This window comes from Acanthochromis polyacanthus, chromosome 1 (assembly GCF_021347895.1).
Source record: "Acanthochromis polyacanthus isolate Apoly-LR-REF ecotype Palm Island chromosome 1, KAUST_Apoly_ChrSc, whole genome shotgun sequence".
Classification (NCBI taxonomy): domain Eukaryota; kingdom Metazoa; phylum Chordata; class Actinopteri; family Pomacentridae; genus Acanthochromis; species Acanthochromis polyacanthus.
This window is the reverse complement of record NC_067113.1, coordinates 66,908,964-66,913,127: the sequence shown is the minus strand read 5'-3', so window position 1 is coordinate 66,913,127 and position 4,164 is coordinate 66,908,964. Positions and strand designations below refer to the sequence as shown.

Below are 4,164 nucleotides of genomic sequence, written 5' to 3'. Positions count from 1 at the left end.
TTTGGGGCAGGGATGTCATGTTCTTGTGTTAATACAATAACATCATCATAAAACAACAAAGCCATAAAAATTTCAGACTTGTTTATTAAAGTACTGTTTGAGTTCATTTTCAAAGTATTTTCCATTTGGTTTTTCTTTGCCCATTTCGTTTTGTGAATATGAAATTTGCCCAGCATGGTGATAGTCTGCAACAAAAGGGAAAGGCTGTAAGGTATGGAGGGATTTTCAAACTGAAAGAGGATGTGGCTCTCCTGGAGGCTGATCCTGTGTCCAGTTTTGTTATGGATTAGGGTTTGTATATAATTCCAGAGGTTTTTACTGTATGAGCATTGATTAAAGAGGTGGATGATGGTTTCTGGTTCTGTTTGCAAAAGTCGCAGTTGTAGTCTATATTTAATTTAAACCTCTCCGGGTTTTTTTTGCCGGATATACATTGTGACACATTTTGTATGATATTTCTTTGACCTTATTGTGAATGAGCAGCTTCTCTCCAGTTTATTTCCCCATACAGTGAACTCCAGTAAGAGTTGGCTGCCGGTCGATTTGAAGGTTAAATGAGATTCCTGATAAATTTATTTGAGCAGACTTTGGTTGTTATGTCTATGTTATGGATGAATAATTTGGCATCATTTTTCTGAGTAAGACGGTGGAATTGGGAAGCTTTCAGGAGCTGCAGAATTTCTATTGGTATTGCGTTGGAAATTGTAGTGTATTCTATTTGTGAGATGGTATTTGTTAATAAATTGGTTGTACGGTAAGATTTGTCCTTGTTCAACGATTAACTGATTGACCCATAATACTCCCTGATCAAACCAAGATTTGTAAAATATGGTTTTGTTTCTGTGCTGTATATGTTGGTTGTTCCATATGTAGCAGCTGGATGGCGAGAAGCCGAGTTTGTAGATCAGCCCCCAGGAGAGCAACGCCTGTTTATGGAAGTTTGATAATTGAATTGGTATTTTGTCAATTTTATAATTACATTTAAGTAAAAAATGAATTCCTCCTAATTTTTTGAATAAATAATTTGGTATTGCATTCCACATATTAACATTTTCTCTTATGAGGCGACATAACCAATTAATTTTGAACATATTATTCATTGTTTCAAAACTTAAAACTTCCAGCCCTCTATTTCCCCTCTGGGTACAGAGAATCTCTTTTTTTAGATTATATATATATATATATATATATACATATAACAAGGAGCTAGACTAGAACAGGATAGAGTTTATTTACATTTACAATAAGCACAATTATTAATATTAACTATTTCTTTTTTTATACCTCTCTTTAGGATGATATATGCATATAACAATGAGAGACTAGAACAGGATTGTTTAACTTTTACAATAAACAACTTAAGTAATAATATTAATCAATTATTTAATTATTTCTTTCTCTCTCTCTAGGCTGTTATATACATCTAAGAAGGAGATTAGAACAAGATAGAGGCAGACTGGAACAGAATACAGTTTATTTACATTTACAATACACAGGTACATTGTTGTGTGTTTCCCTGAGTAAGTAACACTTCACACCCCACACTGTCAAACTCATCAGGTTTAAAATGTTTGCTGCAGAGCACCAACTCATCACTTGCAGCAAACCCCACTCTCCTCAAAGCTGCTTCCTACTTTCTCCTCAGCCGAAAGTCTTTGGGAAACCTACATGGAGTAAAAACAATAGACAAAAAAGTATATGTCTGTACACAACAGCATATCTAAAAATAAATCATGCTACTAAATTAAGGACAAAGAACAGAAGTAGCCAATATTCTGGAGACCAAAGTTATTTAATTTGATCAGTATAACATTGTTTAGTAACATTTCAATTATGTGAGAGCAGTCCTAAAGAATTGCCTGAATCCCAATCATAAAATGGGTTTGGAGGAAGAACATAGATGCTAATCTGGATATATATGAGTTAGGCTTTATAACTACTATTGGTAGTATTGGTGGTATTAATAGTAATGCGACTACTAGTAGTAGTAGCAGTAATACACCAACTACTGCTGCTGATACTGTCACTGCTACTACAACTTGTAATACTATTACAAATGCTGACACTTCTACTACTCTAACAGCTATTTATACTACTACTGCTGCTTGAACTTTTGGTATTACTATTACTGCTGTGTGTACTTTTAGTATTACTACTACTACTGCTTGTACAGCTATACTACAGCTACTAATAATCGTCTGGTGTTTGGTTGTCCAGCTGTTAGCTTCCGTTCGTGTTTTGCTAGCGGCTAATTGGTTAGCTCTCATAGACTCTGAACAAGATTTAACAATGAAAAAAGAACCAAAAAAAATTCTTACCTATGGAAAGTTATTCCAAGTTTCCTTGTCTCCAACGTTCGACGTAATGTGCAATTAAATGCAGCGCAATGAGCCGGCATTGTTTAAAATGCCGTAAAATGCAGAAGGGGCCAGAACGGGGAGGGGGGGGGGGGGTCCGTGACGTCACTTTCCTGCGCCACTTGAGAATGCATTTGCGTTTGAATTTTTTTTCTTGTTTTCTGTCAGTTTTTTTTTTCAAATGCTTTATTGACAAAAAGCAAACAAGTATGGCAACATTAATTCAATAAACATCGGAATATTATAAAAAAAGATTGCCAAGGGAACAACATGGAAAAAAACAAAAAACACATGAAATTTCAAATCAATGGAATCAGATTGGATTGAAGTAGAAGAACATAAGAAAACCAAAACACAACCATTGAAATCACAATGGAAGAATATATATTAAAGTTCAACTATCCAGTTCCGTAGGGAAGTTTTTTAAGATGTTATATAGTTTCTGTGCATTTGTATGTTTTAAAAGTTTTAGCGAATTCATGTATAATTTAAATTCATTCAGGAAAACTATAAATTTGGGATGATTTCAATATCCTGTTCTTATGGATAAAGAATTTTGCTAGACAAAGAATCACATTACAACAGAGTTCATCAATTCCGTTTGTCGAAGTTATGCCAAAGGTTATATCATCTCTGGAAATAGAACCTGGAAGAAGTGGGAGTTTCGGTTTTATCCAGTCGTGAATTTTAAGCCAGAATGTTTGAACAATACCACATGAGAAAAAAATATGGTCTGTAGTTTCAATGTCATTTTCACAAAACGTGCACATATTATCATCAATGTTGAAACGCATTCTGAGTAATTCTTTAGAGGGATAAATATTGTTCATAATTTTAAAATGTATTTCATTTACTTTGGGGGGTATAGGAAATGTTAGATACGTTGTCCTTAGTTTATCAATAGAGTGTTTATCAAATTTGTATAGAATGTCATTTTTGTTTTGTCTACCAGGGAATAATTTTTCAGTAAGGCAGTTTCTTAAAAAGTTATTGTTACAGTTTTTGTCCAGGATTGAAATCCCTTGTATTGATAGGGAGGCGAGATGTGGTGTCATAGGATGGTGTGTCAGTATGTTTTTTGTCAAAAATATAAATTCTTGAGGGAGTGCTTTGTGTAAATTAATAAAATCTGATTTAGAGGGGTTGAATGTAAATTTAGCACAAAATTGTTGATAATCCAGTAGATTACCACTGGCATCCATTAAATCAAGTATGGACCATATATTTTCCTTATACCAATCTGGATAAAATAAGGACTTATTTCGGTACAGTATATATCTATTATTCCAGAGCATAGCAGAGTGGGGTGAAAAATCATGCACATATATCATTTTCCAATATAACAGAATTTGTCTATGGAACTCTGATAAAGATATTGGTAATTTATCGATATTGTAGTCAGCTAGGAGAAGACATTTCAATCCTCCAATCTTATTAAATAGGGAATTTGGAATACAGTACCAAAATGAGTTGCTATGTTTGAGCCAAGATTTCACCCAATTGATTTTCAAAGTTCCATTAAGGCATTCAAAGTCAATAACTTTCAGGCCACCATCCTTAATATCTTTAACCATATTGCTTCTTTTCATATAGTGCGGTTTATTTCTCCAAATGAAATTTAGGTTGATTTGGTTGATAGATTTTATCAGTTTATTTGGAATGGCATTAGAGTAGGCTGGATAAATACACCTTGATAAACATTCCATCTTGGTTAAGTAAATCCGGCCAAGAATGGAGAGGTCTCTTTGGAGCCACGAATTTAATTTGGCTTTACACTCCTTTAATTTGCTTTCTACATTTAAGAATT

The 4,164-nt window shown here is 33.7% G+C and overlaps 1 long non-coding RNA gene across 1 annotated transcript; it reads right to left on the bottom strand.

Moving 5' to 3' along the window:
• Positions 1-1,457: 1,457 nt before the first annotated feature.
• On the bottom strand, positions 1,458-2,441 carry LOC127535871 (uncharacterized). Its single transcript, XR_007944755.1, has 2 exons — positions 2,319-2,441; positions 1,458-1,664 (listed from the first exon to the last, which is right to left on the bottom strand). It is a non-coding gene; the product is annotated as an uncharacterized LOC127535871 (long non-coding RNA).
• Between the last annotated feature and the right edge of the window lie 1,723 nt (positions 2,442-4,164).